Raw genomic sequence first — 22,586 nt, forward strand, 5'->3', positions numbered from 1 at the left:
CGATCTTTTGGGCTGGTTTGGCCGATTTCAGCCGAATTGCACTGAAAAAAACTGTGCAGTCAAGCAGAACCTCCAGATCGTTGACTCTTTCATTGAGATCTGATTCCATGGGCACCAGTTACTCTTTGGTACCTAATCCAAGTGGCCTTTAATTGTCTGTGCCTTGATGGTGAGTGCAAATGGTGTATCTAACTATTGAGGACATTGCAGCCCAGCTTGATTATGTCCTCACTCATTGTCCACGCACGCACTTCCAGTGCAGCTTGCTATATAGAAATCAGGAGCGGGTTTCCCAACCCCACTCTTTATACAGAAATAATTTAAAGAAAAAGCAAACAATGGAAGCAGATCACAAAAAAGTTTGTTTTTAATTAATTATTATTCATCACATTGGTAGTATTTTTTTAAAACTGACAAATGACAAAATGTTGTTTGTTGTGTATGTACCTTTAAGAGAATAACTGGTCTCAGACTGCAGTACCGGCAGTGACCACCCCTGTATAAAAGGCGCTAGAGAGCCTCTGTTGGTTAGTTTCGTTTATGCCTTTCACCAGTAAAGACGTGTTTGTTTCTCTCCTGCTAGTCCGTGTCTCAATCATTCACGGACTTAACACTGGCGACGAGTTAGAAACGAACTTACCTGCAACTCAGCAGCAGCTCCGACGACGTGTTGAAGGTCGGAGCCAGAAGAAAGAAGAAAAAAAAAAAAAAATAGGCCATTGAAACTCGAGAAACGGGCGTCGACCGTCAATCATCGATTTCAAAACTTGCAGGAGTGACTGTCCAGAGCCAGGCTGGGTTCCTCGGTCCGTGGTTTCCCAGCTAATCGGGCTGGTGGCAGGTAGTGCTCTGATCCTTCCTGGGCTGCAACGGGGCCGGGCAGCGAGTCGGGAAGCAAGGAGAGAGAGCGAGGGTGGAGCACACAGGGCGCGGCCGGTGTTTCGAAGCTGGGCAGCGTTCGGACCTCAGAAGAGGGAGGGAAGTGTTCCAGAGGGTCCGCTCCACGACGGGAAAATAATAAAAGAAAAAGAATACACGCAAGAAACAGTGGAAAGCAGCGCTAACAACAGCGGGGAAGAAGGAAAAGCGCGGGAGGCGCCATTTTGTTAAATCGGAGAAGAAGGCAAAGTGCGGGAGGCGCCATTTTAGATTTGCAAGATGCTGAAGACTGGCTGTATCACTGCTTTTGATAATACATTAGAGGACTGGACCACGTATGTGGAAAGAGTCGAGGTATATTTCGAGGCAAACGAAATAGCGGAGGGGAAAAAGGCATCAATATTGCTAAACGTAATGGGCGCTAGAACGTACGGCCTATTGCGGGATCTGATTACTTCAGCCAAACCGAAGGCGAAGAGTTTTAACGAAATTGTTGCTGTTCTACAGGAGCACTTAAACCCTGCACCGCTGTTGATAGCAGAAAGATTTAAATTCCACAGGAGAACTCAGCACAAAGATGAGAGCAATGCTGAGTATCTTACAGAACTACGCAAGCTATCAAAGCACTGCCAGTTCGGAGCAGGACTGGCAGATACCCTACGGGACAAATTTGTCTGTGGACTCCTGAGTGAAGGAACACAGAAGAAGTTACTCGCAGAAAAAGAGCTGACGTTAGATAAGGCTTTCAGCGTGGCAGTATCGTATGAAGCAGCAGCCAGGGGAGCTGCAGAAATTCAACAAAAACCACAGGAATACGGCACCCACGAAATGACACGGGGATTTGCAAAATGTTATCGCTGCGGCAGAACTAACCATGACCAGAAGGACTGCTGGTCCAAAGACAAAATATGCAGACAATGCGGGAAGATTGGTCACATTGCACGAGTTTGTAGGTCTGGGAAGAAGACCAGCGACAACAAAAAAGCTACTAAGGAACCGTACAAGAAAGTACAAAAGATGACGGACAGTAGTTCCGAAGACCAGATGAGCGATAGTGAATCCGAGAACAGGAGATTAAGCTGTCTCAAACTTCACGATGTAATCGCAAAAGAGGATCACCGAACCATTTGGGTCACCCTCATGATAGCAGGGTCCCAAGTTAAAATGGAATTGGATACAGGATCAGCACTAACCGTCATGAATCGACGAGACTATGAGCGGCTATTTTCACACATACCCTTGAGAGAGACATCCATCGTCTTGACAACGTATACGGGGCAAAAAAATGGCAAGAAAATACGGAAATTGTATCTCTACATACTGCCAAATGGTGGACCACCGTTATTGGGACGGGAATGGATCGGGAAGATAAACTTAGATTGGCATTCCATTCATGCAATGACGGTGGACGGTAAAAAAGATGAAGACTTCACTCCTGGACGATTGTCAACAATCTTAGCTAACGCCAAAGAGGTATTTCAACAAGAACTGGGCACGCTTAAAGGCGTAACCGCCTCGTTAAAAATAGAAGAGAATGCAGTTCCCAAGTTTTTCAAAGCGAGACCGGTACCATATGCAATTCGTCCAGCCGTCGAGGCAGAGCTGGAGAATCTGGAGAAGGCGGGCGTGTTGTCTAAGGTCGACTGGAGCGAGTGGGCGACACCCATCGTTCTTGTCATGAAGAGAACGTTAAGCAATAAGTCCGGAGAGCCAAGGAAGATTCGCATCTGTGGGGATTTCAAGGTGACGGTGAACCCTGTCCTTCACACAGTACAATATCCTCTTCCAAGGATAGAAGACATCTTCGCCTCACTGTCTGGAGGGAAGCGTTTTACAAAAATTGACCTAGCACAAGCATATTTGCAGATGGAGGTTGAAGAGTCCTCTAGGAAGTATCTCACGATAAACACTCACAAAGGTCTTTACCAGTATCATCGATTGGTATTCGGAGTAGCATTGGCTCCGGCGATATGGCAAAGAGCGATGGAACAAGTCCTGCAAGGGATTCCGGCGACTCAGTGTTACTTGGACGACATCCTTGTAACAGGTGAAGATGACAGTGAACACCTTAACAACCTAGAACAGGTGCTCACTAGACTACGGGAACATGGGCTGCGAGCCAACCGCCCCATGTGCGAATTTTTTAAGAAACAGATATCGTATTGTGGCCACGTGATTGATGAAGAGGGGTTACATAAGTCCCCTGACAAAATTGAAGCGGTTGTTAAGGCCCCAGCGCCTGAAAATGTGTCACAACTGAGGTCATTCCTCGGGTTGGTGAATTACTATCATAAGTTTTTGCCGAATTTGTCGACAATTCTGCATCCACTGAACGCCCTGCTACGAACGGGGGTAGCATGGAAATGGAGCGCTGATTGTAAACGTGCTTTTCAGAAGAGTAAGGACTTAATCACTTCGAAGGAAGTATTGGCTCACTACAACCCAGCACTGCCAATCAGGCTGGCGTGTGATGCGTCTCCCTACGGCATTGGGGCGGTACTGTCACATAAATTCCTTGATGGTTTGGAGAGGCCGATAGCTTTTGCGTCACGCTCGTTAACTTCTGCCGAGTGTAACTACGCCCAGATTGACAGAGAGGCCCTCAGCCTAGTATGGGGGGTGAAGAAGTTCAATCACTATCTGCACGGTCAAAAATTTACTCTACTAACCGATCATCAACCTCTTGTCTCCATTTTCAATCCTCAGAAGGGCGTACCGATAATGACAGCACAACGGCTGCAGAGATGGTCCTTTTTCCTAGGGGCACACCAATATGACATCGAGTACAGGGGAACTAAACAGCATGGAAATGCTGATGGATTGTCACGTCTACCGTTGCCGATGGTGGAAGAAGAAGACCTTGCAGTGGATCCAATGGAGTTATTCCACTCGACCATAGTCGAATGTCTCCCTGTGACGAATGCAAACATAGAAAGGAAACACGGAATGACCCGACACTATCACGGGTCTATGATTTAACGGTGAAGGGATGGCCAGCACATGGCGAACCACTGCTGCCAGCATTCTCGCCAAGAAGAGAACAGCTGTCAGTGTGCAGAGGAACCTTGATGTGTGGATCCAGAGTAGTAATTCCACCTAAGTTGACGGATAGAGTGCTCAATGAGCTTCATGAGGGTCATCTGGGTGGGGTAAAAATGAAAAGCTTAGCCAGAGCATTTGTGTGGTGGCCGGGAATCGATAGAGAAATCGAAGAGATGACCAAGAGCTGTGCAGGATGCCAGAAGGTCCAAAACGCCCCACCACAAGCTCCTCTGCATCCATGGGAGTGGCCCTCATCTCCATGGCAAAGGGTGCACATTGATTTTGCTGGTCCCTTCATGGACTCGATGTTTTTAATTGCGGTGGATGCACATTCAAAGTGGCCAGAGGTAATAAAAATGTCCTCAACCACCACGGAAAAAACTATCGCAGTTTTGCGAACCATATTCGCCAGGAATGGGCTACCTGAACAGATTTGCTCTGACAATGGACCACAGTTTGTGTCTGAAGAGTTCCGGAGGTTCTTAAAGAACAATGGTGTTAAGCATTACACATCTGCCTCATATCATCCAGCCACTAATGGATTGGCCGAGAGGTTTGTCCAAACATTCAAGAAGGCTATCAAGGCAATGTGTAATGAAGATATACCCCTAGAACACAAGGTGAACAACTTCTTGTTTGCCTACCGGAATGCGACACATGCGGTTACCAACCAAACTCCAGCCATGATGTTCTTCAATCGAAGACTACGATGCCGCTTGGATTTGGTTAAGCCAAACGTCCGAAGAGATGTGGAGAACAGGCAGTTTCAGAACATGAATGAAAGGCCGACCAGGAGTTTTAAGATAGGTCAACCAGTTTTGGCCCGGGACTACCGCATTGAGAAATGGCAGCCAGGAACGATTTGTACACGACAAGGACCTCTCATGTATACCGTGGACGTTGGGGAGAGCATTGTAAGACGCCATGCTGACCAGATTCTAGAGTCACTGGAAAACGTCAACTCCACACCACGATCTGATACACCTGGTAATGAAATCGACGTTCCAATTGCAGCTACTGCAGAACCGGTAATATTGGAAGCAGATGAACCAAACAACGCCATTGATTCCAACTTAACATTGCCAGAAGAACCTGATACTCGAAAGAGGCGTTATCCAGACAGAATCAGGAAGCCTCCTCAAAGACTGAACTTATAATTGCTTAAACTTAACCAATGTATCTAGCAACAGTAATTGTGATTGTAATTCATTATCATTAGTTGTTAAATGAATGTTATGTACTGTTTATCTAAAAGGGGAGGAATTGTTGTGTATGTGCCTTTAAGAGAATAACTGGTCTCAGACTGCAGTACCGGCAGTGACCACCCCTGTATAAAAGGCGCTAGAGAGCCTCTGTTGGTTAGTTTCGTTTATGCCTTTCTCCAGTAAAGACTTGTTTGTTTCTCTCCTGCTAGTCCGTGTCTCAATCATTCACGGACTTAACACTGTTAAGCATTCATTTAAATAGTAACATTGTTACACCAGTAATTGGCAAGTTGAACTATTTGTAAAATTGGTTTGTTATCAAAGGGATGTGGATTTTTCTGTGCATGTTGTACTTATTAAAGTGGTGGAGGTTAGTGCTGGAGAATGGAATGTTTTCTTTTTTGGGCACCCATTGTAACATTAAGCACTCCTAGATTAGACACAGCACAGTTAAATGCAGAATAAAGCTCCCTCTACTTTTCCTCAACAATCTACCTGAGAAGTGATTGAAGAGTCTAGAAGGAGGGAACATAGATATAAGATTAGATATATTTTCAGAGAGCAACAGAGCTTTTGTTTTTACAGAGGATTGAGCGGCTGTGAAATGCACGACCAGAGTCAGTGATTGAAGCAGAGACCATGGTCAGGAATTTCTTCTGAGCTGCTTCTGCTCCCCCACCATTTCTTTGCTATAAGTGCATCGGAGACCCCCTTTACCGTGCAAAGGGGGTTTCCACCACACTTCTGGCAAACTTATGGTGGTGGAACAAGAGCTGATCGAAGGAAATCTCTGACCCTACAGAATAGGTTGGATAGATGGTTGGAGGAAAGGGTGATTAAGAAAGATGTCAAGGCCTTGCAGAGGGTGCAGAGTAGATTTACTAGAATGATGCCAGGGTTCCTTCAGTTATGTGGAGAGACTAGAAGAGCTGGGATTGTTCTCCTTAGAGAGAAGGTTAAGGGGTGATTTAATAGAGCTATTCAAAATGATACGGGGTTTTGATAGAGTAGATAGGGAGAAACTGTTTCCACTGGCAGGAGGGTAACTTGTAACCAGAGGACACAGATTTAAGGTAATTAGCAAAAGAACCAGAGGTGAGATGAGGAGAATTTTTTTTGCACAGTGAGTTGTTATGATCTGGAATGCACTGCCTGAAAGAGTGGTGGAGGAAGATTCAATAGTAACTTTCAAAAGGGAATTGGATAAATATTTGAAAAGGAAAAATTTGCAGGGCTATGGGGAAAGGACACTGGAGTGGGACTAATTGGATAGCTCTTTCAATGAGCCAGCACAGGCGTGATGGACCGAATGGCCTCCTTCTGTGCTGTACGATTCTATGATTCTATTAAGGGATATAGGAATAGGGTAGGCACAAGGGATTAGGATTCCTGCTCATGTGAAAGATAAACACCAACACTGACTGGTTGGGTTTCCATATTGTTTCTATTTAATTCTATGTAATAGCAGCACTCAGTGTCGAATAAGATGTATTCGTTTGTGCTGTGGGCCCAGGAGTAATAGAAAATGAATTTAGACAGCCCAAACTAATTTCTGATATCTATTCTACTTGCATATTATCTAACTAAAGTCTAAAGGGGCCCCTATTTACAATCTATATTAATGACCTAGATGAAAGGGACCGAGTGTAAAGTATCCAAGTTTGCTGATGATACAAAGCTAGGTGGGACAGTAAGCTGTGAGGAGAACACAAAGGGGTAAAAATTTGGGGCGCTACCTTCGCCGGGGCCTGGCGCAGCGCCTCCCGGCACCCAGCTGGGCCACCAGGGATCGGGAGTGCCGGCAAACAATGCTGGCACTCAAAAGGAGTGCCGGGCTCACGGAGAGCAGCCGGCATCCCATGGGGGGGCCTCACAGGGGCCAGGGATGGCAGAGGGGGCAGGTGCTGGCAGGCAGTCAGCAATAAAAATGGCCACCTGCCACCTCCCCTTTAACTAGTGCCGCCCCGGCCGCAGGTAGGCCCCCACTGACCTCGGCAGACATAGCGTCCGACGGTAAGTCGGGGGTTGCCACCTAATATTACAGCCGGGGTGCTGCGCATGGCGATGACTTCATCGCCAGCAGCGCAGCGCCACACGGCACTAACAGTTAGCGCCGCCGCTAACCTCCCACTGAATTTCGTGGGAGGCGTTGGCAGCGCCGCACCCAGACGCTAGTTGATTTGTGCCCCATTAGCGCAAATCAACCGAATTTAGTCCCCAAATAGTCTGCAAAGGGATATAGATAGATTAAGTGAGTGGGCAGTAAGGTGACAGATGGAGTATAATGTAGGGAAATGTGAGTTTATTCACTTTGGTAGGAAGAACAGAAAAACAGAATATTTTTTAAATGGTGAGAAACTTTCAAATGTTGGTGTTCAGAGAGATTTGGGTGTCCTCGTGCAAGAAACACAGAAAGCAAGCATGCAGATACAGCAAGCAATAAGGAAGGCAAATGGCATGTTGGCCTTTATTGCAAGGGGGCTGGAGTATAAGAGTAAGGAAGTCTTGCTACAATTGCACTGGGCCTTGGTTAGACCACACCTGGAGTACTGTGCACAGTTTTGGTCTCCTTATCTAAGGAAGGATATACTTGCCTTGGAGGCGGTGCAACGAAGGTTCACTAGATTGATTCCTGGGATGAGAGGGCTGTCCTATGATGAGAGATTGTGTAGAATGGGCCTATACTCTCTGGAGTTTAGAAGAATGAGGGGTGATCTCATTGAAACGTACAAGATTCTGAGGGGGATTGACAGGGTAGATGCCGAGAGGCTGTTTCCCCTGGCTGGAGTGTCTAAAACTAGGGGGCATAGTCTCAGGATAAGAGGTAGACCATTTAAGACTGAGATGAGGAGGAATTTCTTCACTCAGAGGGTTGTGAATCTTTGGAATTCTCTGCCCCAGAGGGCTGTGAATGCTGAGTCTTTGAGTATATTCAAGGCTGAAATAGCTAGATTTTTGGACTCTAGGGGAATCAAGGGATATGGAGATCGGGCGGGAAAGTGGAGTTGAGGTCGATGATCAGCCATGATCTTAATGAATGGCGGAGCAGGCTCGAGGGGCCGTCTGGCCTACTCCTGCTCTCACTTCTTATGCTCTTATGTTCTAATGGGAGTAAGCATATTGTAGCACTTACACTCCAGGGGCTCCTCTTATACTTTGTTATATCTGGAAAGAATGTTCTAGAGAGACTGAAATAAAAGCAGCCTTTTCATTACCTCACCAACTTGAGTGTTTATCGGACAAAGCAGTTGGCGCCAAGAATGGGATAACAATATGAAGTCCAAGAAGAAAACATCCATCTTCATTCACCGTATACTCATAGTTCTGCTGGTAAAACACCATCATTAGGCCAGCCATTCACCAAGTAGTATATAACACAGGATAATACAGGGGAATGTGCTGCAGCATCTATCTATCTATCTATCTTATATTATCTATATAAAGCGGCTCCTTCCGTTTTGTCTGTTCGGCTATACACTCGAAAGTTATATGAGCATACCTACATGTGCGTTACATCCAAAGAAAGCTTACGATTCCAGAACGGTCGTAAGCGTATTTACTTTTCGGTTGGACAAAAATTGTTCGCACGTTATACAAAAAACCTTCAAAATTACACTCATTATCCGCTCATTAGCATTGATTGACTGACGTCAAGGTCCACCAATCCTGTGCCGTCATGATTGACCAATCCTACAGTTCAGTCACCTGATGGTTGGCCAATCGCTGCGTCTGTGGGCGGGACTAATCATTTTGAACTCAGGCATCGGGCAGCCATTGCTTCAACTACTTCCAGCTCAAAATCTGCTAATCCAGCTTTGAAAAAGTTAGTATCTCTTTTAAAAATAACATAAGATTTACCAAAAACGTTTTATAAGTACTTTCACGTTCATCTTTGAAGGTATTAAAAGGTAGAAATGTTGCCCGGCAGCAGATTCACAGAGGGACAGAGAGACAGGGCCGAAAGCCTGGGACTCGATTTAAACTGCCCAGCCCAAAACAGCCCTAGCAACGCCGGGCTACCCCAGCTAGTATATCTATCTATCTATCTATCTATCTATCTATCTATCTATCTATCTATCTATCTATCTATCTATATATATAAAGCGGTCGATCTGTCTGTCTGTCTGTCCTTCTGTCTGTCCTTCTGTCTGTCCTCGGGTGTGCGTCTGTCCGGCTATGCGCTCGAAAGTTATACCGCGGACCTACGCGCGCGTTACCTCCGAAGAAAGCTTATGCTTTCGGGACGCTGGTAAGCATATTTACTTTTCGGTCGGACGAAAATTGTTCGCGCCTTATGCGAAAAACCTTCAAAATTAAACTCATTATCTGCTAGCATTGATTGACTGACGTCAAGGTTCGACCAATCCTGTGCCGTCACGATTGACCAATCCTACAGTACGGTCCCCTGATGGTTGGCCAATCGGTGTGTGTGTCTGTGGGTGGGACTAATCGTTTTCATCTCGGGGATCTGGCAGCCATTGTTTCAGTGCCATGACTTCAGCTTCCAGCTCAAACTACTTTGAAAGTTAGTATCTCTTTTAAAAATAACACAAGATTTACCAAAAACGTTTTATAAGTACTTTCACTTTCATCTTTCAAGGTATTAAGTGTGTGTGTGGGCGGGACTAATCGTTTTCATCTCAGGGATCTGCCAGCCATTCTTTCACTGCTTGCAGCTCAAACTACTCTCCTTATCCAGCTTTGAAAAAGTTAGTTTCTCTTTTAAAAATAACATAAGATTTACCAAAAACGTTTTATAAGTACTTTCACTTTCATCTTTCAAGGTACAAAGGGACACAGACAGGGCCCAAAAGCCTGGCACTCGATTTAAAATGTTGCCCGGCACCAGATTCACAAAGGGACACAGACAGGGCCCCAAAGCCTGGCACTCGATTTAAACCGCCCGCCCCAAAACAGCCCTGGCAAAGCCGGGCTCCCCCAGCTAGTCTATATATATAAAGGAATCGATCTGTCTATCTGTCCTTCTGTCCTCGGGTGTGCGTCTGTCCGGCTATGCGCTCGAAAGTTATAGAGCGTACCTACGCGCGCATTACCTCCGAAGAAAGCTTACGCTTCCGGGACGGTCGTAAGCATATTTACTTTTAAGTCGCACGAAAATTGTTCGCGCCTTATGCAAAAAACCTTCAAAATTAAACTCATTATCTGCTACTTAGCATTGATTGACTGACGTCAAGGTTCGACCAATCCTGTGCCGTCACGATTGACCAATCCTACAGTACTGTCACCTGATGGTTGGCCAATCGGTGTGTGTGTGTGGGCGGGACTAATCGTTTTCATCTCAGGGATGTGCCAGCCATTGTTTCACTGCTTGCAGCTCAAACTATTTTGATCATCCAGCTTTGAAAAAGTTAGTATCTCTTTTAAAAATAACATAAGATTTACCAAAAACGTTTTATAAGTACTTTCACTTTCATCTTTCAAGGTATTAAAAGGTAGAAATGTTGCCCGGCAGCACATTGAGAGAGGGACACAGACAGGGCCCAAAAGCCTGGGACTCGATTTAAAATGTTGCCCGGCAGCAGATTCACAGAGGGACACAGGGAGACCCCAAAGCCTCGCACTCGATTTAAACCGCCCAGCCCAAAACAGCCCTGGCAAAGCCGGGCTCCCCCCAGCTAGTATAAAGCGGTTCTTCTGTCTGTCATTCCGTCTGTCTGTATTGTATAAACTTGAAAGTTATAGAGCGTACCTGCACGTGTGTTACATCGAAAGAAAGCTTACGATTCCAGAACCGTCATAAGCGTATTTACTTTTCGCTCGGACAAAAATTGTTCGCACCTTATGCAAAAAACCTTCAAAATTCTGCTCATTATCTGCTAATTAGCATTGAGTGACTGACGTCAAGGTTCACCAATCCTGTGCCGTCATGATTGACCAATCCTACAGTTCAGTCACCTGATGGTTGGCCAATCACTGCGTCTGTGGGCGGGACTAATGATTTTGAACTCAGGCATCGGGCAGCCATTGCTTCAGCTACTTCCAGCTCAAAATCTGATAATCCAGCTTCGAAAAAGTTAGTATCTCTTAAAAATAACATAAGATTTACCAAAAACGTTTTATAAGTACTTTCACTTTCATCTTTGAAGGTATTAAAAGGTAGAAATGTTGCCCGGCAGCAGATTCACAGAGGGACACAGAGACAGGCCCGAAAGCCTGGGACTCGATTTAAAATGTTGCCCGGCAGCAGATTCACAGAGGGACACAGAGACAGGCCCGAAAGCCTGGTACTCGATTTAAACCGCCCGGCCCAAAGCAGCCCTGGCAACGCGGGGCCCCCCCCAGCTAGTATATATATACTAGCTGGGGGAGCCCGGCGGTGCCGAGGCTTTCTCGAGGGCATGTTGTTGTTGGAAGAGAGAGAGGGAGCGACTGGGGGGAAGAGAGAGAGGGAAGGAGAGAGAGAGAGAGGGAATGAGAGAGAGGGAAGGAGAGAGAGAGGGAAGGAGAGAGAGAGAGAGGGAAGGAGAGAGAGAGAGGGGGAAGGAGAGAGAGAGAGAGAGGGGGAAGGAGAGAGAGAGAGATGGAAGGAGAGAGAGAGAGAGGGAAGGAGAGAGAGGGAAGGAGAAAGAGAGGGAAGGAGAGAGAGACTGAGAGAGGGAAGGAGAGAGAGAGAGAGAGGGAAGGAGAGAGAGATTGGGAGTGTGAGAGAGAGAGAGATTGGGAGTGTGAGAGAGATTGGGAGTGAGAGAGAGAGAGATTGGGAGTGAGAGAGAGAGAGATTAGGAGTGAGAGAGAGAGAGATTGGGAGTGTGAGAGAGATTAGGATAGTGGTGTCTGTCTGTCTGTATATATGTCTGTCTGTCTGTCCACTATACACTCAAAAGTTATAGAGCGTACCTACACATATGTTATATCAAAAGAAAGCTGATGATCAGGGGAGTGTCATAGGCATATTTACTTTTTGGTCAGACAAAAATTGTTTGGACAGCATACAAAAAAGTTCAAAAATCCACTCATTAGCGGTTGACCAATCCTACCGCTCATTAGCGTTGAGTGACATGATGGTTGACCAATCCTACAGTTCAGTGACCTGATGGTTGACCAATCGATGCATCACATGGGGCGTTTCATTCTGTGTGTGGGCGGGCCTAATCCTGCAGCCTCCCGAAACATCGCTGCCATTTTTTTAATACCGACAGCGACAGCACCAGCACAACAAACCCCCACATTGCGGCTCCGGCACAGTATCCCGCTCCCGGCCCGCCGGAGCGGGAGGTGAGTTGGGCTCACTCGGGCCAGGCCAGGCCTGACAACTGCTCAGCCCTAGACACAGAGCGGGGGAGCGGCAGCGGCCAGCCATCAACCGCGTGGCCCTGTAAATTGCCGTTCTACAAAAAAGCCTAGGCAATGCTGGGCCCCCCCAGTTAGTTGCATATATCTCATACTGTGATGGAAAGTGAATTCAGCTGCTCAGTAAACAATTTCTTGATGGTAAAATCTTCGGCAATAAGTGATGCAGGTAGGTGGAAAAATAGGCATTGGCATTCGATTTTTGTTGGTTTAAACTTGATATCATACTGTTAAGCTGATAATTGAATAGCCGATATTTAAATTCTAATCGAGGCTGTAACTGGTATTCCTCAGTTTTTAGACAATACGAAAGTTAAAGACTTATGATCAGCATACAGAAAAAAATGATGTCCGAATAGGTATATGTGAAATTTCTTCACAACATTAATGTTTCATGTTAAGTTTAAAAATATGAAAACAAGTACATAACTTCCTTCCACTGAATAACTCAGAAGGTGTCATACTGGTAATGGTATGAGGTGTCATACAATATCTCAACAAAAATATACTTTAATTCCAAAACTGTATGATCCAAGAATTATATGCCGGTCAACCTGGTATAGTAAGAATGAAAGGATTCACTACAATGCACATGTGGTGGCCTTCTCTAGATAGCAACATTGAAGATGCTGTTCATCAGTGTCAAGCCTGTCAGATCAACTGACCTGTAAATAATACAGAAACTAATACTTGGCAATGGCCAACAAAACCATGGCAGCACATTCATGTTGACTTTACTGAGGGAGGCAAGTGATGTGTATCGTACTTGCATATTATGTAACTTAACACTGGAGCACCGCCCACCATGATGGGAATAAGCATATTGTAACAAATACACTCCAGGGTCTCCTCTTATACCTTGTTATGTCAAAGGAAAGTTCCAGAGTGTTTGAAGTAAAAGCAGCCTTTACATTACCTCACCAACTTGCATGTTTCTCGTGCATAACAATTTCAGTTGGGATCTTGACAGTCGGCAGACAGTGGAGACTTTCATCTCATCAGCCTAACTAGATATGAATCATAGTCCTGAAGCTGAAAGCATAGTATCTAACCCACTGCAGAACCAAGTCCCATAAAATTATTTTTATTGGATTATTTTCACAGGGACTAATTGATTCTCTATGTTTAAATCGGTGCTTGTTGATTTTGCCCAATTGTCAAATTGAACAGTTGAATTTCCACAGGATATCTCAATTAAAATATTACAATTTGTATTTTGGTTTTATGCCTAAGAAAACTATGATGAACCAAAGAACAGCTCAGCAAAAGGAATGCCATCACCTGTACAGAACTTATCTATTTGCAAACAAACTTTCTTTTCTGTTATGACAGAAGAGAATATGGTCTTCTTTATAAATCTTCCCCCTGGGACCATTAAATGGAGAGGTGATAGCATGATATTCATTATCTTAGTTACCTACAAATAAGAGCTCCTTAATTACACTGAAAAAGAAAAAGCAGTGACAACAACATGCTGTTCGCCAGTCAGTTTCCTGGTGCAAACTAAACTTGCATAACTTTGCAACTCATTGGTAGTACAATCAAGTTTACTTGTCATATAAAAATCTGCATCTATTTAAGTATCTTCCATTTATATAGGGAAGAATGGGTAACAGGACATGGGTTACAAAACTGCAAGTTAATCAGAGTATAGATGGCAGACACCATTTGTTAACAGTGTTTCTGTAAACCTCTGAAATATTTTCAGAATGTTTTGCATTCCCGTACATCTGCAGATTCAGACTTCTCACTTCAATACTATTATTGATGCCATTTATAATGAATAGGGGGCAGGACTAATATCAAGGAACACTGCTGTAATTTGACTCAATAACTGTTCTGTTGCCTATTACCAAACCAAGCCATTCTCTAATTTACAGCTTTGTCATTGAACTTTCATTCTGGGATGAGAGGGTTGTCCTATGAGGAGAGACTGAGCCTATACTCTCTGGAGTTTTGAAGAATGAGAGGTGATCTCATTGAAACATATAAGATTCTGAGGGGGATTGACAGGGTAGATGCTGAGAGGTTGTTTCCCCTGGCTGGAGAGTCTAGAACTAAGGGGCATAGTCTCAGGATAAGGGGTCAGCCATTTAAGACAGAGATGAGGAGGAATTTCTTCACTCAGAGGGTTGTGAATCTTTGAAATTCTCTGTCCTAGAGGGCTGTGGATGCTGAATTGTTGAGTGTATTCAAGGCTGAGAGAGATAGATTTTTGGACTCTAGGGGAATCAAGGGATATGGAGATCAGGGGGGAAAATGGAGTTGTGGTCGAAGATTAGCCATGATCTTATTGAATGGTGGAGCAAGCTTGAGGGGACGTATGGCCTACTCCTGCTCTTAATTCTTATGTTCTTCCCAGACATGAAATGCACATACAACACATATGAACATTGACGGACAGGAAAAAGACCCTCTGGTCCACCCAGCCTGTCCCACACAACTGTGATACCTGTGCATCACAATATATACACTCTCCACCCCACCCAAAAACCGTGGGATCTCCTGGGAGAGGTGACAAAAATAGATAAACAACCCAGGCCAATTTGAGGGAAAAAAATCTGGGGAATTCCTGTCTAACCCCCCATGGCAATCAAAACTAGTCCAGGAGATCAGTCTGGCCCTGCATTCCCTGCAGTACCGACCTTTTGTAAGAGGTGATCTCCGCCCCAGCCAGAAACCGGTCTCGCTCTCGCTTGAAGTAATTCAGCGAATCAGCATCCACCACGCAAGACAGCAGCCTGTTCCAGAGGTCCATTATTCTCTGGGAAAAGAACAACCTCCTGACATCTAACCTAGAACCTATTTAATTGGAAGAAATTGTCAACTTGAACACAATCTATTCCCTTCATCGTCTTATAAACCTTGATCAGATCACCCCTAAGTCTATGCTTCTCTAAAGTGTAGAGTCCCAGTACTTTTAGCCTATCTTGATAAATGCACATAAACAAGCACCCAATGAGCCTATCTACCACCGCCCCCAAGGAAAATGGACCTATATACAGCACTAAACTACCAGAAAGCACATTGTCATGTACAGTAAATAGCAAAACAAATTTTTGTTAAAAGGAAACAGTGACACCTAACTTGTTGCATGTTGCTCAATCATCCACAGCCCATGCACAGTGCTATCAGGAGCATGCATGTGCAAAGGGAATGTACCTCTGCATCCACACTGCCATTGTTTAATGCCAAAATGACGTAATTCCACAAAAGCTTCGAATTTAGATTTGTTTTGGTTTCATCCCTAGTATACCTGCTTATATAAAATACTGAATACACAAAAAAAAATATAAAATGCATGGAATGTGTTCCAATCCAATTCTTTGTGCTAAAAAGGAGTATGAAGTTCAAATCGCTGAATGTGTTGTGTTGACTCATGTCAACATCTGGTTCCGCTGCTGTTCAACTGACATTCTATGAAATATTGTTCATTTCTAATTGAGCCTAATGTTGCAGACCACCAAGCTAATTATTTGGTTTTCCATCAATTTAGTAATTTTACAATGAAAACTTACCTTGAAGGAAAATGCCTTGCTTGGAAAAACAACGGATTAATGCCAGTATCTGAAATTACTGCCATGACAAGACTTTTAGCAATAATAAATAAGTTAGCGGAAAAAACATCTGAGAATAGATCTTTGTGTTGGCTGTAGCTATATTGGCCCAGACTTTGCAGGGCCAATGACGGCATGTGCACAGAACGCCGCGCATGCATGAAAACCCGGAACTTGCGATCTGTCAAGATTCACCTTGACAGATCGTCTGCATGCGCCTCAAAAACACTCCCGCTGGCGCAGATTTGCCCAGCAAATGCCCATGAAAGGGTTAAAATAAATGTTAAATTAAAATTTTGTAAATGATTAAAACATACAAAAACATTTAAAATTAGTTCATGTCAATTTTGGCCTGGATTAAAATGTTTAAAATTATTTTTCAAAAAATTACATTTTCATTTTAAATGCTTAATTAGAGGGACTTTTAATTAATTTTGAATATGGGAACATTATTTTTATTTCAGTTGTGTTAATTATTTATTTATTTGGGGATTTCTCATAAGCTTGTGGGGATTCTGTTCGTAAATGGAATCCCCGTAAGCTTATGAGGAATCCCCCTTTCTAATTGGCTGACCTGGACCCTCCCGAACCGCCTGCGTCCCTGGGATCCGTGGGCCTTTACGCAGGCGTATGCCTGCAGGCCTCTCCGAAGTCCGGGAGCCAGCAGGAACGTTCATATTTTTTTCCGGGTCAGAGGCGTATTCCGGAGGTAGGCTGCTGCAAATTTCGGCCCTCTGTGTTTACAGAACAATAGAGTCTCTTGGTACAATCAGTGCAACTTCTGTTTGTGTATTGGGACAAAAATAAATAAAGGGCACCTGTTTGCTGACCCACTTTGGTGGGCTCTTCATGTAAATTTGCAAAATCTCCCTGACCAGGGTAAGGTTCTAAACTTGCAGCCTGCAAATACCTAATTGTCCCACTTAAGGTGTCAGTTTTGATTTTTAAAATACCCTCCTTGAAAGACTGAGATTAAAGAAATTTGACAATACCAAGGTGCTGGATGTCTCCTGAATGATCAGACATTACTAATGATGGATCATTATTTGGCATCTGTGCAAAACAATTGCCCATTCCCTTCCTCTGCCTATGGATGGCAAACCCAGCATGGGACTGTTATGGGAAGCTACTCCCTTTCAGGCAAGCTTCTGTCCACAACACACATTAAAATCATTTTTGTGGAAAAATGGCCACAAAATCCTGAACCATGATATGTGCATAATAGTGTACAATCTCCAAATCTTTCACTTTCAGCACTAGGTCTTACAATTGATTAAAAACTTCCTTTTCAACTCAAGGGCCTGAGCTTGAATCTGCTTAGACAAATGGATCAGGATATCCTCACTAATAGTAAAACATCTCGAGCAAAATTATTTTAGTTAACATGCTGTAACAGCACAGTATAGAACTAATATCAAATTATATTCTTATCAAGCTCATTCAGCAATTTCATTTAGAGTGTATAAGCAACATGGGAAATTGGTGAGTGTAAATAATATGCAGTAAAGGGTCACTATCTGAAGATATGTTTTGAGGTGCATTTCAAGGCAGTCTGAGGGAGATTTGCATAGTATTTAGTCTTGTCATACTTAATAGTGCTTGATGCTGTCACTGAGTGCAAAGTGGAAAATAGCCCATTCTGAAGCCCTGTCATTACTCCATGACAGGTACTCATAGAGAAAAATAATTTCATTGTCATGCTGGAAATTACTTCAAACATAACAAATATGCTCTAAAAATACTGTTGAATTAAATTAGAGCTGAAACAAATCTCAGCAAAAATAAAAACAGGGAAGCTTCAGCTTTGCAACAATTAATTTTTCCACGAGGAGACTGCCATTCTTGCCTTCATTAATTTTATTAAAACAATTATATGAGTATAAAATATGATCGTGTTTTGTACTCATGCAATTTTTTTTGCTAAAATTAGCACAGGGAGGAATTTCACCCCCTGAGATGATAATTCAGTTCCACAAATAATGTACAAACACAGTTGGCAATAAAAAATAATCCAAAGGTGAGATGATTCCAATACATTTGGTTAATTTTTAATTATACTAATTTTGGAGCAGTTTCTGTAGATTTGATAACCTGTCATTAATGCAGTAAGGTGTTTAACCCAAATTCTTAAAAGTACACATTATTGTTAATCGTTAGGATTTCCATCTTTTTAATAAAATTGTGCTGATCTGAATATAAATTGCTCTTTCCCGATGGTTCCAAATCATGGGGTTTACCTGGCATTCAGATTCACCCGCAGCACTTTGTGGTATGTTTTCTCAGTCTCAGCTGTACCATTCGGTGACAGAGGAAAATTTTAAACTCACCCTCTTGTCTTTTTAAAAACTTTTCTTCTGTTGGCTGATGAGTGATTTAAGTAGCCATCGTGAAGAAATTTATTTCTTGAGTGGCGCCATCCTAGAGCTCAGCAATGTTACGAGGGGGAAATTTTGGAGAGAAATGTATTTTAAAATATTATGTGAAATAAAATCATACTAATATTTTGATCTTCTAAATGTTTTCAATTAACATCTATAATGTCCAGTATTATGTTTGGTGACCCCTGGCAATTTAACGTGTAACAAAATCTTCTTAAACACAATTATGTCTGCGCCACCTAACTTCCAAAGGGTAGCGTTTCCGTTTTGGGCACAATCATGAAACTGGGCACAAATTGTGCTTGAAATGGCGCTGTTTTTCCGAAGTGAAATTACGGTTCACATTTCTGCCCAAACTCATTTGCATAATCAAATACATAAAATCTTCTGTGAACCAACGCAATCGGTCAGCGTAATAGAACTTAATTGTTTATTTCTTTTCTTTGCATTAAAAAATATTCATTGATGTATTTAAGAGTGGTAACCTGGTGCAGTTTTATTAATACAGCTGAAAATGGGTTTATCACAAAAAATAAGCATTTTTAGCAAGTGTCTAGTCCTCCACCTGTGAGTAACCTTAAATCATTGAAAATGACTTTAAAAAAAAACTATACTGAACCATTTACTAGTTTCATTGGCCAGTTTTTTTAGTAAATTAATTATTTTTTAATATGTAAAAACTTTTAAAACGTGCCTACTAGTGCCTGTGTGCCTTAAAAAATGAGTGCAACTTGAAGAGCCTCCCCGAATGGCCGCAATCAGCAGAAATTCGCCATCCTCATTATTTCTATCTGGTAATGTGGCCAGTTTTGTGGGCGGGGCTGGCTTTGAGCAAATTGATTTTTAAGCCAACGTTAAAAGATTGCGGAAACTCGATTTACGCTTGACATAACTTACATTTAAAATTCCTCAACCTTTTGTGCTGCTTCGGACGATTTCACCCAGATTGCACTGATAATACTAGCGCAAACCAGCAGAAACTCTGGGCCCAGGTCTCACATTTTGTCAGTTTTATTTTGTGTCCGCTTTTTCCCATTATAACTTTCTATGCTTATAATTATGATAGATTTTGTCAATGTAAACACATCACACTGATTGATTGTACAATCTGACCACCAGGTTCCCAGAATGTAAACACATTGCACTGATTGATTGTACAATCTGACCACCAGGTTCCCAGAATGTAAACACATCACACTGATTGATTGTACAATCTGACCACCAGGTTCCCAGAATGTAAACACATCACACTGATTGTACAATCTGACCACCAGGTTCCCAGAATGTAAACACATCACACTGATTGATTGTACAATCTGACCACCAGGCTCCCAGAATGTAAATACATCACACTGATTGTACAATCTGACCACCAGGTTCCCAGAATGTAAACACATCACACTGATTGATTGTACAATCTGACCACCAGGTTCCCAGAATGTAAACACATCACACTGATTGATTGTACAATCTGACCACCAGGTTCCCAGAATAGCTCAACATTTTCATCCACTATTTTTTTTCCCAGTAACTGAAATTTCTAACTGTTCCAAATAGGAGTTTGCACAAAATAAAAATTGGCACATCTCACACTAACGTGATTAAATTTATATATTAAATTGTCTTTTGTATCTTTAAATATCTTAATGAAAGTTTTTACTCAAAACCATAAGCCTTTCAGAAACCTTATCTTGGGCTTGATAAATTTTTCCAGAGCTGTGACTGTCAGCTGAATTTAGATTGTACAGTATGAGCTTGTGTTGTGTACCTAATTTCCCAGGATGCATCAGTACAGTTTGGTTAGCTCCGCTGGTTTTTTTTGGAGCTTCTCCAACTTTCTGCTCAGTAGCTTTCTCTTCAAACAATTTTGAAAAATAAGAGGATAAATTTCAAAACCTTTAGAGGTAAAAGAGGATCTGTGTGTGTGAGAGAGGGAGACAATCAGTGATCGGATTACATACCTGTTGTAACCTTTGTGTTTTCTAAACTTTAGAAAGATTTAATTAGGTGCATAGTTCAAAGGGGAACAGTTTGGGGTAATAATGGGAATGACGGGGTAATAGGAAGGGGAAGAGGAAGAGGGTCACAATGGAATGCATCAGTAACTGAGGGAAAGGATCGGAAGGGAGCCACTGAGGGCCGCACAGCCCCAACTCATATGCAGCATGCAGCCATTAGTCACCATACCACCCACCACCTCTCACTCAAAAGGAAAAAAAAGAAAAGGACACAGGAGCGTTATCAAACAAAATTTGACATTGAGCCACGTAAGGAGTTATTAGGACAGGTGACCAAAAGATTGGTCAAAGAGGTAGGTTTTAAGGAGCCAGTAAGTACCCACTATGCTTTAGTAGGTTTCTTGGAGTTGAAGTAGAAGAGTACATACTCTCATTCTGAGGATTTATGACTTTATCTACTTTTTCTAAAACTTGGATTAAAATTGAAGATTGAATTCTCAAAGCTTTATTTTAGGCAAGTTTCACGTTTAAAATATTAACAACTGCTCCTTTTCTCAAATGTTACCTCACAGACTTTGAGGCAGTACCTGTGATTGATAGCACCCACGGTTTATTTCGTTAATGTTTAGAATGTACTTTCCTCAATGGAGAAGTCAAAAAATATTTCACTTTGTTTCTCCAAGTGATTTAAATCTAGCTGATAGGTGAAATTGAACAATTGGATTCCCGCTGACTGACTGCTGTCCATATAAACCATGGCAAGACCCTTCCTCTTTGTTTTGGCTCCAAATTGAGTTTAAAAATTTGTCGGCCAGAAAATTGGTCTCGTGCTGAAAACCAGCACACATGTCTGAAGATGGAGGCCCGAGGTTCACTTGAAATTGGGCCTCAGGCCACATCTTCATAATACCGGTGAACTGTGGACGTCATTCGGGCATCCCAATACAGCTTGCTGGTCAGGGCCTTCTCAAAATGTGTCAGTTCAGACACCAAGCCAGCCCACAGGTAGGTCCTGGGGAGGCAGGTGAGCAGGAAGATGATGAGTGTGGGATAGCAACGACCTGCAGTCTTGCTGTTCAGTCAAGAGGAGCACTCTGCTCTTGCTGACTGCACATTAAGGTAAAAAGAAAAACTTATCTATTGTTCCACAGCCATCAGCGATCCCTTTAAGCACCATTGGTTAGGCCGTGGTACAGCCAGAAAATCTGAGTAGCGCATGTGTGGTCAGCCTGCGCATTTCCAAGTGGGAATTGCTAGATTGCACTTGGAAATTGGTTCCCCCCACCAATATGAATTTTGTACCCAAGAAACTGGGGGGAATGGGGATCAATTTCTCCCCCATCTTTTCAGAAAGACAGTGAACCATTTTAGGAGGTTCAAAGGGATTTTTTTAATATACAACATAAACAATGCTGTTTTAAATGTTTTATACGGTTATTTTTGGTTTCTGGGTATGTTAAAGATTGATGGGCTGATTTTCCTCTTTGGGTTCTCACTGGGGCCAGAAAGTGCCGTAAACTTGAGGTATGATTTAGCTGTGAGGAGAGAGGTGCCCATGAATTTCCTGGCCTAGATACATTCCTGGCATATGCCCATCCCTGGTAGCTTATTGTGATGGAATAGGAGGAGAGGTGGAAACAGGAATGTATCTGCTGGCCTGAGAACATGAAGGGCTTCTGGCTTCCTACACCCAAAGATTGTTGTGGGGTGGATTCTTCAATAAATTTGAAGTACCTTCTCTTTAACCATCTTTGAGCTGCCCCCACGACTCCTGCAAACTGTCTAATCCATGAGGGTCACAGCACAAGACCATTGCCATATTTCTTCGGGTGCCACACTATTGGGGCACTCCAAGGGCAGTCAAAGAGAAAAACGAGGCAGGAGGGCAGGAATGCCCCCCCCCCACTTTTTCTATTTACATAGTTATGTTGGACCTGCACACATTATAGGAGCAGGGCCAGCTATAGCAGCTTTGGGAACTCCCCAGAATTCCCAGAGCAACATTGTGAGGATGTAATGGGTCTCTGCTCCCACTTCCTCTTCCCTGTGCCTGGGACTGAGCATTCTCCAAATAGTAAAGAGGAAAATCCCCCCTTGTATGTGTTGTCAAACACACTAATAGTGCACTAAGTGTTTTAATGCAACAACCTAAAGGCAGGAAATGGCTGATGACGGTGATGGGTATGACAGGGCTTCCTGATGGCCCAAAAGGGGCCAAGGGCAGTTAGTATGCCATTTTCTTGGGCCTCCCTTTTT

General features: G+C 43.2%; 1 protein-coding gene across 1 annotated transcript in view; it reads left to right on the forward strand.

Annotated features, from left to right (window-relative positions):
• Positions 1–22,586, forward strand: part of epha6 (eph receptor A6) — a 981,976-nt gene that overhangs the window by 441,713 nt on the left and 517,677 nt on the right. The window lies entirely within an intron of this gene.

Source organism: Somniosus microcephalus, chromosome 14 (assembly GCF_052327205.1).
Source record: "Somniosus microcephalus isolate GS21.2 chromosome 14, FLI_Smic_1.0, whole genome shotgun sequence".
Taxonomy (NCBI): Eukaryota; Metazoa; Chordata; class Chondrichthyes; order Squaliformes; family Somniosidae; genus Somniosus; species Somniosus microcephalus.